Source organism: Stegodyphus dumicola, chromosome 10 (genome assembly GCF_044657685.1).
Source record: "Stegodyphus dumicola isolate Sdum_Otavi_A_Nest chromosome 10, ASM4465768v1".
Lineage (NCBI taxonomy): Eukaryota > Metazoa > Arthropoda > Arachnida > Araneae > Eresidae > Stegodyphus > Stegodyphus dumicola.
The window spans coordinates 27,313,290-27,326,145 of record NC_140777.1 but is presented as its reverse complement, the minus strand read 5'-3'; the positions used below and the strand labels follow the sequence as shown (position 1 = coordinate 27,326,145).

The following is a 12,856-nucleotide window of genomic DNA, read 5'->3' as shown; positions in this document are numbered from 1 at the left end:
TATAACATGTAGACGTGCACCTCGTATTTTGGTTGCAATCGGCCGCACCATACGTATATAAATATATTTATATATATATCCACTCTGTTCCCGGCTCAGTGATCTCAGTTTCTTTACTCTTATATGTTTGTAAATTGTACATTTTTTGCTTTAAAAATGATTGAATAATGTTGTTCTTATCTTCCGGTTAAGGTTTTTATGCCATTAGTAAATCTGTATGCAATATGTTTAGAATTATAAAAAAATTTATAATTGTCTAAGTGCCGCTAAGCCTAATATTTTTTTTTTTTTTTTGATGGCGGCCATTGTTCTTGTTTACATTTGAAACAGCAGGATAGCGGATTTGTTGCCAATCTAGAGAAACTTAGCTTCGCAACAACAAAGATAATGCCTTCATTTATTATTCCGAATTAAATCATGCTTAATCCTTTCTGGACTTTTTTCAAGGAAATAATTGTTTAAGATTTACTTCGTAATTTTTAATACAGATATTTTCAGTTTTTCTGTATTTTTGCCTTGTCGCGAAGTGAGAACTGAATTAATTGAATGAGAAATACTCAATCGTCTATGAAAAACTGTTTCTTTTTTTGTTTTGTTTGCTTAATTTCTTTTATACATCGTTCTAACTTTATTATAGTATTTGAATAGAAGATGTGGCAACGATTAAATAATTGTTTAAATGATATTAATTTTGTGCATTCTGATTTATAATATAAACGAAATATAATACTGTTAAGTGAACCTAGCGCCAGAATTTCGCTATGGTAAACAAAGTGAATTTTAAAGAATGCATTTATTCTATTGTAGTTTATGCGCTGTCGGCGAAGTAGGTTTAATTCAATCTAATAAGTGTAAACGAAATGCAAGAAAAAATGCTATAATTTAATATTCCGTACAAGGAAGTCATATGGTGTACGCATCAGATTTTTTTCAAAAATAAAGGAAAGCCAAAGGAAAAATTCCAAGGAAAGATCAACCTAAATGCATAGTATTCCGATATACAGATAATGAAAAATATCAACAGATCAGATATATAGGTATACGAATAATCAAAAATATCATTTGCAAGCATTCTATCAAAATAAGATATTTAACTTTATGGAAATATATAAAAAAGTTAAATTTTCTCTCTCTCTACGTATATATATATGTGTGTGTGTGTGTATTAAAGCATAATACAAAGTAAACAACAGTTCAAAACCTAATTCAGTTGTGCGCTCATAGCAGCAACAAGTGGTCATAATAAAGCAAAACAAAATTAAAAAAAAAAAAAAAAACTGCTTTTAAAAACCCATTACAATCTTAACTAAATTCAATTCGGAATAAACTACATGCGAAAAGCAAATAAATAGAAGTACAGTGGCAAGCCTTAAGAAACAGGAGGCAAAACATGTAAAAAAAAAAAAAAAAAAAAAAAAAAACGAAAAACGATATTTACATTTTTCTTCGCATCGTCTTCACGAAATTGATTGTTTTTCAAAGGTTATTGTTTTGTTAAGATTATTTTTAAATATTAAATTTTAATTTTCGCACTAATCAGTTCGGAAACTGGTTATTTTATTTCTTTCGTTGCGCCAACGCTCTGATGATGATGCAGCGAAAGATGTAAATATCAGTTTTCCTCTTGGGTTTTGATTTGCTTCTCTCCCTGATTCTTGAGATTCTATACATGATTGCTACTGTACTACACTGATTTGCCACTGTACTTCTGTTCTTTTAGTTTTCGTATGCGGTTTATTACGAATTAAATAGAGGGTGACTTTAAACGTATTCATTTTTCATTTTAATTTGGGTTATGTCTATTTATATCTATAATGAAAAATAAATTAAAATACAATATGTTTAAATTTAATCCCATATTTAATTCGGAATAAACATATGCAAAACCCAATTACCAAAAGCACTGTAGCAAAATAAAACGGAAAAAACATGTCAAAAACAATACGTTTACTGAACATTGCCCTTACTTCATCATAACGTTTTCGCTTCTTCTGATATTTTTAAAAATTTTTATTTATTTTTACATTTTTTTTAACTTTTCGATAATGTTTTTTCGCAATGCATTACACCTTTCTCGATCGCGGAATTTATATAATTTAATTATTTTGGTATTAAACACTACAAATTATTCCATTTATTAACTAAACACTTCAAGTTTGAATCCTACAGGTGCACTAAATCCATACTCTGGTGAGAAAAAATTCTGTTTCAAAATCCTGGCATACCATTTTGAATTACATAATACCCAGCATTATCGCAGAAATCTGTTGTGGAAAGGAAATATAAAACTTGCCCAAACACAATGACTGGAAACTTAATTCTTGTTCTAAAAAGCAGGAACCTTTCATTATTTAACATAAAGGCACAACGTTTGACATTTTCATTCATGACTATGAAAAAAGACACACCATAAGTTCATGTTAAACGCTTCTTTACATGAATTGTAGTCCAGTACTATTTCGTTTACTGTTGCACGAACTAAAACTAATTTAAAAAAATCTGAAAGCTTTCAGATTTTATATTACGCCCAAAGGCGCGTTTTTTGAACGTTTTGTGTGTTACCTTTATTTATTAAATATCACGTCCTTCGCACTTAAACCATAAAATTAAATGTTGTGTTTGTTGTGTTTTTACTACCCTCAATTTTAATTAGCAGGTAAATATTTCCTTTTTCCACAAACATATTATACAGCTTATCAACAGCCTTAAAAAGAGATACAGGTAACTAAAGCTTTCACTTCACATTTCTACGTTACACAGAGAATAAACAAGAGTTCTATGTTTTTTCTGGATATATACTACATTACATTTTAACATATTTAAAAATAATTTGCTTTTAAATTTCTTTATTTATCATTACGTAGTATCTGCTTTTCATCTTTGTTTATCATATTTCCGTATACATTTCTAGTGTCTTTCTAGTTTATTATGGTGTAATGTATGCAATCTTGTTGAATAAGAATAGCACACGTTTTAGAAGATTCCACAAAGGGTTCTCGTAAGCATAAGAATACTTAAAAAAAAAAAAAAAAAGAGTTTTCAATGCATCACAATAATTTATCCCCGTGCTCCCACCCCTCACAGTTTCATTTTAAAAGGAAAATATAAAAGTAGATTGCAATAGCGAATTAACTCAATTCAAATGAGCACATTGACAAACGCAAAACCTGCATGAGTTTTCGACTTTCCCCAGTGAATTCTGCAACGTCGGAACTTTTCCGCACTTCATGATGTTTCATTTTAGAGGCCATATTTGTGGTATTCTACCATGTTTCAAATAGGATTACATGTGCATGCTTCACTTTTGTAGTTTTGTATTTCCTGCATTCTTCACTGTTATTAGTTTACTGTCCTTGCAGCTGTTACATATATTCAGAGGCTTCTCTTCATTTTGCCTGTTTATCAAGAAGATCTACATAAATCATTTATATTCAAACAACATATAACATTGTATACAGATCCAGGGAACTTCAAAGTAACTTCGTCCACGTAGACAGTCTACGTGGATCCGCCTAGACAGTCATGAGACTTACTGGCCTGCCTTATTAACCTTCCAGAAAAGTTTTTGAGAAGAAGTCTTAAAGTAAACCATTTTATTAAAAATTAACAAATTACACAGCCAAATAGGCCTTCCTTTATTGTGGTATTTACAAACATAACTAAGGAACTAAAATACAAAACTAAAGGAAGTAAAATACAAAACCCGCAAGGCAAAAGCCCACCAGCGGCCGAGCGGTAAAATCTCTAAACACTGGTATTTCGGTCCGAGGTTCGAATCCCGCGAACGGGCTGGCTGCATGGGTGTTTTCATGGTTTTCACGGCTGCATGGGTGTTTTCATGTGTAACGTGTATACGAGCCAGTTTTCCTTAGAAAGTCCTCCACGAAGGCATCCCTTCCCTTAGGCAGATAGCCCTCGTGTGCTTTGCCATAATTAAATACACCACCACCGCAAGGCAAAAATCATACTGTAAGCCTAAACTCAGATACTCTAATCACACCAGCAAATACGTCTAGCAAAAGACTAAAAACTGACTGGAGAAATGCAAAAAACAGACGTAAATAATATGAAAACAGACAGAGACTTCTCTCAAAATTTCTATTTTGATTTCAAAGAAATATGTTCTTATATAAACTAATTTTCATCCTAGTGGGAGCCCACAAAATTAGACGTGATAGTAAAGATAAAAGTAATACGATAATGGTTTTATAAGCATAAAACCTTACAAACTTATGTTGAGAATTAATATTGACTAAAATAGTTGTACCATTTAAACCATTCATACAAAGTGGGTATTTCTAATTAGTACAAAAATAACAATAAATGAAAATTAATAAGCATTTCGAGGCATGTTGTGGCCACGGAAGTTCAAAAACTAATTTCCTAACTATGTTTCGCCAGTGCTATTAGCTCAGTTCTGCTGGAAGGGAAACTTATTGAAGTAGATAAGAAAGAATGATTTCATATACATAGCTTTATTCTTCATCAGTTCTGAAAACAGTTTTAAGAATAAAGAATAAATGTTTTGTAATAAATTTCAAGCTAGATTTCCTGTCAAAACAAATTGCAGGACTTCAAATTTATTGCAGAAGTTAGGATTTAGTTCTGTTCCAGACTTTAAGAAATTTTTTTATCATGGAAGACTCAGATAAATTTCGATTCCATGATTTTGCCAAGCCGTTTATCTCTTTGTGTGTTAAAATCTCTAGATATGGCATAGTAAGTTTCCTTACGTGTTTAAAGAAATTTTGGTTTTGTTTGGCTTTGAAGACCACCCAAAGTTAAGAAAAAATCAAGTATATTTTGTTTTTAGATGAAGTATCGGAATACTGCTGTTTGAAAATTCAAACTCCTAAATTTACCTTATTTGGTAGGGAAGATGTCTTGAGAATTTTCAAGAGAAATAATGAAATTATTAGGCACCAAAATTCGTTGTTTCATATTTCTTTGTGCTAGAAAATGAAAGAAGGAGAGAAAAAAGTAAAAAATATATAAATGTTTTTGTAAACTTTTGTTATGATTTTTGAATTAATGAAGATGCTTTCTTAAATATTGATTCTTTGAATTAATGAAGATGCTTTCTTAAATACTAGTTCTTTGAATTAATGAAGATGCTTTTATAAATACTTATTCTTTAAGATACTAATTCTTCTCAATTAATGAAGATGCTTTCTTAAATACTAATTCTTTGAATTAAAACTGAGAAAGAATAAAAAATTAACTAACTCTATATATATATCAACTTAATAACATAAAATGCAAAGCACTAAGAAGGAATTATCCAAATGGTATGAAATTCCGTAAAACGAGAAAATATGCAAATTATTAATTTTTGGCGACCCACGACTGAGTAACTGGAACTCCGCACTGCAACGGAACATCCGAATACTGCAAAAACAGAGAACATTCCAATGCTAAGGCATACGTCCATGCGACTTTGGTTCCGTTGACCCACGTGGACTGTATACGATGCCTCGCAGGTTGGTTCGCCAACAGTATGAGCAGATGTTGCCGTTTCAGAAATGATGAGCAATTAGACTAAAGGAAACAGGGTAGTCAAATCTCAGGATCGCTAGACGTTTAGTTCAAATCGATGCTACCATTCGACGATGTTAAAAGGAATGGGCGAACAATGGCCGGACAGAGTATCAAGAAGGTAGAGGTCGACCAGGAATGACAACAGAACACAAGCACAGATTAATGGTCCAGTCGAGCTCAGATCCTCTGATGCGTGTTTATCACAATCTGACATATAACTGGGACATTAGTGACTACAACAACCATTGATAACCGATTCAGTTAACGAGAGCTGAGGTCACGGATGTCATTCCATCGACTGTATCTCACTGTTTCACACCGCCAGGTATAATTGCTGGACGCCTGGTACATTCGAACCGGGATCTCACTGAGGGACTGGAGAAGAATTGTTTTCATCGCTGAATCCCGCTTCAGAATGAGCCCTAGTTATCAGCGAAGACGTGTCTGCAAATGTTCAGGACAGTGATAGGAACCCAGCTTCCTGCTATCCGGCACACAGACCGAGAACAAGGAGTTAAGGTATGGGGTATAGTCGGACTCCTTTTGGTTGCAATACTTGACATGCTTACAGCACGACTTTAAGTCGACAAGATTCTACGCCCCGTAGTGTTATCCTTCTTTTCACGGATCGTTGCGCTTACATTTCAACAGGATAATGTTTGGCCGCACATGACGTGCCTTCCAACTGCTTACCTATGTGCTTCTGTAACACTTCTCTGGCCGACGCGATAGCCAGATCTCACTTCAACAGAGCATGTTTGGAATGTGTTTTGTTTATTAATTAAGTGCTCCGCTATTAGGTACTACACGGAAAGGGAGGTATCCAATGTGCAGGACATTTTAAGGGTAACTGGCTTATATCCACGTTACACATGGAGAAAATCATGAAAACGTCTGTTCACCGCGGCTAAAACGCCGGACCGAACCACCAGTGTATAGCGGCTAGCGGCTTTTACTGTTCATTCGATGGTGGGCTATGAGCTCTGAGAAACAAGCGTTTCCTGCCGTCCCCAGATCGCGTCGATCTAATTCGTCAATCTTAATGCGCATGGCAATGGCATGCAAATCCACCAAATTTACAAGTCAAGTGCGCAGGCGGATAACAGCTTGCATCAGGTCCAGAAGTAAGTCAATGCAGTACTTTTTTTCTTTTTTAGCTGTATTTTCTGAATAAAAAATTCAGTTTCTGTGATACTGTTAACATTTTATTTTGAATACATGTAACTCACATTAACGAATTTTCGTCCCACTAGGATAACTCCTTCTTGGCGAGTCATTTTTTGTGTTGTAGATTGTATTTATTTTTTATTTCTATTGATATATAATTGGTAAATTGGTAATTTTTATTTATATACAATTTAAGTAAATAAATACCTTAAAATATTAATTCATATTTTAAATTTATAATTTAATTCTTATATTAAGCTAAAATACCTTTTCCATGAAATGTAAAATTCTGTATGACTTTTTACTAACCTATCATGCCCATTTATTTGAGTTTGCCTTTATATGCATGCTCTTTCGTAAAAACTAAATTAGAAATTTCTGATGTAAAAATCCCTATTACCTTTAGGCTAATCAGATACGCTTAAGAAACTATTTTGAACTGAATATGTTCCTAAACATCGGCTGAACTAAAGATGCCAATGCGCATCCCATTTTTTAATGTACACCTTAAACTGGCTTTCATATATATATAATTTCAAAATTTGTATTATTGAAATGACTATGTTATGCACTTTTTAAGTTTTTAGGATTTCCAATAATCAGGTCTTCGGAACCATTAAAGAACCTGGGATTATCGGCTGGATTTCCATGCGTTAGTTCGTCGCTGTGTCCATGCGTAGGTTCGTCGCATAATGTCATGAATGAAGTAGCAACAAAAATATATCTTTAGGAATACACTTTTCGTATAACCTGTTTCATTAAATGAAACAAAAGTAGATTTCATAAATTGTACCTTTTAATAATTAAATGAAATAAAATAAAAAAATTTTTCTCAAGAATTATAATATTATCGGTTATAAATGACTAAAAATAAAATAATAGAAATGGCAATAGTGCCGAGTTTGGAAGTAAATTGTGCAACAGAAACTTAAGTGACTTATTTGTAATCTCTCTTATGCTAATGCTATACTAACACCTTCCATATTCCTTAAAATTATGCGTATGTCTTATAAAACTTTTGCGAATAATCCACGGCTTTCCTTTTAATCACATCGGGCCAAAAATATTGTAACAATTATTTGTTTTTCCTTTTTAGTCCCTTTGAATAAATTACGTATTTGAAAAGCTTTTATATACAATTTATTTAAAAATTTTTGGACCAAAGAAGAAATACGAAGAAAAGAAGTCGTTGCTTCTGAATATTGGGACATTATTTTCATTCTAATCTGTAGAAGGGGGCAAGGAAGATCTTGATGTTATGTTTCTTTTAAGTCTTTGTCTCCATCCAGTGATGTGAGATTGCATCCATTCTTTGGAAAATATTTCTGATAAATTTTCGGTGCGTATTTAACAACGGCAAATTAGATGTCTGAAAAAGTCCGCCATTATTAATCTCAACAAAGAGTCGGAAAAACCTTTCAATGCAATAAAGAGCGCCTAAATTCGATAATTTATCCGATACTCCAAAACACTTCGCACTGGAAGTTATTTTTCATCTGTCCGATGGTTAAAGTTTGAAATTCGTTAGTTACTGGTTTATACGGGAAAGATATATGGGGAAAATTCAGTTCCAAATTTAAAAGAAATCTACTATATCACATTTTAAGAGGTCTTTATAAACTAATGCATTTTCATTAGAAACATGCATGCTTTGAAAATTTCAAAATAGTCGATTGGATAGTATGACTCAAATTATTGTAAAGATCTGATTTTAATAAACAAACACACATAGAAGCCAAAATAATCAAAAACAGTGTGAAAACAAAACTGTTATCATGTTTCCTCTGCTCTTTTGAAAACACAGAATATATTGGAAAATTATGCAATTTTAAATAAAATAAGTTTTAAATGGAACTTTTAAGGACTGATATGCTATCGCTATACGAACATTCTAGAATTTAAACTATCCTTTATGAATCATTCATAAAATCTGAAATAAAGAACTTGGAATAAATAGAAATGGACAAGATTATCAGATCGACATCAAATTTTATCTTATTACGTTTAAAATTATAATATTTAGCGAAAAAGAAAAGAATTCTGAGAGTATTTGCACAGTTTTTAACATTAATGAAATTTTAAATAGAAATTCATAAACATATGTAAATTCATAAACATATTATAATTCATTCATATGTATTATAAAGAATACAGTAGCGATTAGAATATCAACCATAATTTTCTTTGAACCTATTTTTTATTAAAATAAATGCATTGCAGAAGTTCCTAAATTAAGTGCGATTTCTAAACAAAGAATCATATTTTGGTGCTCAAGTCAATAACTATTGCAATACTATCAGTTATTCAAATTAAAAACGCTATGTTGACAAATGTTTCCATTTACGTCAAATTGATCTATTAGTCTAATTTCTCTTTCGATGTGGTAATAACGAAATATGTTATCGGATAATACAAAATTTATTATCCGATGCTACTTTACGATTATGCTATTCGCATCTCCGTGTGACTTTGCTTAATGTTATTTATGAAATATTAGCAGTACGGACATAATACAAAGAACTCAGCTATCCAAAATCATGCATATTTTAAGTTTAAGAACCATTGTTAAAGTGCTGCAAATGAAAACAAGATAAACATCATGTTTGATGTAAAAACAATAAAATATTTTAGATGAGACTAACATAACTTGTGCTCCTCATACAATCCATTGAGCCTTTTATATCTAGAGTCTATTCAGAAGGATACTGTACAAATTTTTTATCATTTTCCTGCACTTTCAGAAATGTTAGGCCAGTGGCCACGTGCAATGGATTCTCTTGGGAACTCATGCATTACCTGCAGAAACAAGAAAACGAATTACTACAAGAAATATTTAACATGCTTCTCAAATAAAGAATTTATGATAACATCAAAAGCAATGTAACATAATGAAACACTCAATGTGAAAATGATCTATTTTGTTAGTAATATGAATCTAATGTACAGTGAACATTTTACCTTGACAATTGAAATTCATTTTAATGATTGGAAATACAACTGATCCCGACATAAAAATGATGATCTGTTACATGTTTAAATTTTATTCCTTAAAATCTATTTTTTCTATATGAAATTGGATCAGAATAGAGAGAGAAACCGACATATTTAAACCAGGCAATTAATGTCATGCACCGCTGTCGCAGTCTGAGTTTTACTTTTGTGCAGCTGGGAGAACTACATGCTTTGATATCATTCATCCCAAATAAATAAATAATGAATAATAATGTAATAAAATGCGGATCTTTGAAAAGAATTTAATCACAAAAAAAGCATAAATATTTCTTGTGTATATGAAAATTTAAAAAAGAAATTATATGTACGTTTGCGAGTTTCACTAATTTAGGGAGGCCAGAAACTAGCAGGCATCTTCGAAATGACAATAAACAATAGTTCCTGTAGTTCCTGTATCTTCTGGCCGGCCAAAAATGGGCCCCACCAATGAACAGCGGTAAAGTCGCTAAACACTGGCAGTTCGGTCCGAGTTTCGAATTCCGCGAACGGACTGACTGCATGGGCATGTTCGTGGTTTTTCTCATGTGTAATCTGAATAAGAGCCATTCACGAAGGTATCCTTCCCCTTCTGCAGATAGTTCTGGAGTGCTTTCCCATAATCAAATAAAACCAGTCAAAAATGTCGGTGTGATAAGCTAAATTCTTAGGTTTTAAGGTAAAAAAAAGCAGCTCTTTCATTGGTTTTAAAAAGAACTTTGAACTCTTAAAAAATAAATACTTATATTCAGAATTTAGCAAACAAATTTAGACTTTCTTATTCTTAAAATTTAGTTTACTTTTTTTTTTTTTTTTTAAATTTAGCAGTGCCATGCTTTTTATCGTTGTTACATATAATTTTTTATTTTTTATTCTTTATAAATAAAAATTTAACTTAATCAAAATTTTTTATAACTGAGTCTGCCTCAAAAATACACGTTTTTCAAAAACTCCTCAATATGTTAATTAATTTTCTGCAGTATAAAATAAAACTTGGCAAATATTATACAAAACTAAAAATATAACAAAACGCACAGTTTGTGAATTTTTTTTTATTAATAAGAAAACAATTCGTAATGATGGATCAGACGTCAAAAAGTGCACTATGTTATACTAAGAGCAAGTAAAATAATATTTCATTTTAAAAGCAGATTAAAAATCTTATATTTTTCAAAACATCATTTCAACTCCGGGGCTTAGAATCAATAACTTAATTTTGTTTAAAGCAATAGATTTAAAGTTTAATCTTTGAAGGAAATATTTAAAAGTTAAATTATTGTAAGTTGCATCAACTTTTTTCACCAATGTTATAATAGGATTTATGTCATGTTTTAACCACCGTTAAAGACTTCCGTTTTTGTACGAGATAAATACTCTTTCAGAAGTTTTGAATTGTGTTATATATCACTATCTTGCTGAAAATCTGTTCTTGGCATATTCTTTTCTGCATGAAATATCGTTTCATTTTGCAGCATGCAATTAACATTACGTTGTTTCTATAAAAAAAACAGATCTTAGCAGAAAAACCTTTTCTTATGTTTATGTATTAGTAATATCTATTTGTCTATGTATTTTACATAGTAATCTAAGTATTGTGATGACTATTTCGATTACTTTCTTGATGTGATGCATACTTCATGGTATACGATGAAGAAAAATTAAACGTAAATTTTTCGTTGTAAAGAACGCCAGAAAACAAGATATTTTGACCACTCTCTCTGCTCTAGAAACTGATCAACAAAACATTTGATTAGCAGAAACTAATCCTGTCTTTTCTATTCATAAGAGATACATAAGGTTTCATTTATTGAATGGTGTCCAGACGGTTTTGGTTTATTCCAATGAACTTTGGCAAAAGAAACATTTAAAATTAGCTCATTGTTTCCATTTAGTTAATTTGTAATTCGTTTTTCTGTATTGAGGGATTGGATGTGAATCGTAGTTTGATTATTTTTTAAGTCTATTTGAAGTTATCCTAAATTGTCTATATTTTGCCTATTGTAGATGGGTTTCAGTTGTCTCACATTACGGTTGCAGGCAAAATTTAAGATGACGCTTCGAATTCACTAGAACTTGAATTTAGTATATCTACCATTCTTTGTCTGTGCAGTAAGATGCCAATTTGAACAAAATACTCTTTTCGTATTTTTAACCTTCTTTTTAATACTTAAGTATATTTTACACTGATGAGAGATCAAAAGTAGCAGAAAAATGTGTTTATACATCGTAAAACATGCATGCAAAATATTTTTAAGTCATGAACATCGATAAAAATACAAATTAAAATGCAGTTTTCAAATATTTTCGTTTCCTATTATTGACATAAAAAGGGCGTTAAGAAATTTGAATTTCGAATTGTTAAGATAAACATTCGCTTGCAAAATCTGCAATGCCAAAAGATTTACACGAGCTACTCTACTGAATTTTTACTTACTTAATGCTTCCACCTTTCAACATTATTTTTTCTTTTTAGACCGGATATTTATTAAAATTTTCCATCAATACATTATCTGGTTTTTTATGTTTCTCTGGTATGATTTTATTTTGAAGTACATTTTTTAACTCTTAAGCAACATATAACGTTTTATACTACATTATCATATTGATACCGAGAGAGGGAATATTTCAGATTTAGCATTCCCTTAGGCACACTTTTATACATAAGAAAGAAAAACAATTTTGTATTTTAAATTTTAGCTTGATTGATGTTCCATGATAATTCTTACTTACTGAAACAATAGTTTATTTGAAAGCATTTAACTGTCGTGGTGAGTGAGTTAAACCTATCTGTATGCCATTATGAAATATTAGGAATGTAGCATAAAAGCATCAGGGAAGAAGGTAATGGCAAACTAAATCATTGTAATCTAAATGTATAACATTATCAGTATCTGATATTAATTTCAATACTGCTGAAAAATTTATAAATGAATTCTATTATAAATCACATGAACTCGTTGCATTATAAATTACAAGAGCTATAAATAATATTAGCGTGATTTAGCGATCATCTTTGTTTCAAATAATTTCAAATAATTAATTTTACACATAATTCAGCCTGAAACTAGGCTACAAAAAAGAAGATGCATACTGAAGATTAAGCTTTACCAAGGTGTTAGAAATATCTTCTGTTAACTAGAGTTATGATGCAAGAATTTGTAAA

General features: G+C 31.2%; 1 protein-coding gene across 1 annotated transcript in view; it reads right to left on the bottom strand.

Annotated features, from left to right (window-relative positions):
* The window catches only part of LOC118185654 (alpha-2C adrenergic receptor-like), a 643,792-nt gene that overhangs the window by 151,498 nt on the left and 479,438 nt on the right, over nucleotides 1–12,856 (bottom strand). The window contains exon 4 of the mRNA XM_085824822.1: nucleotides 9,348–9,501. The gene's annotated coding sequence lies outside the window, so the exon portion shown is untranslated. The remainder of the gene's footprint in view (nucleotides 1–9,347; nucleotides 9,502–12,856) is intronic.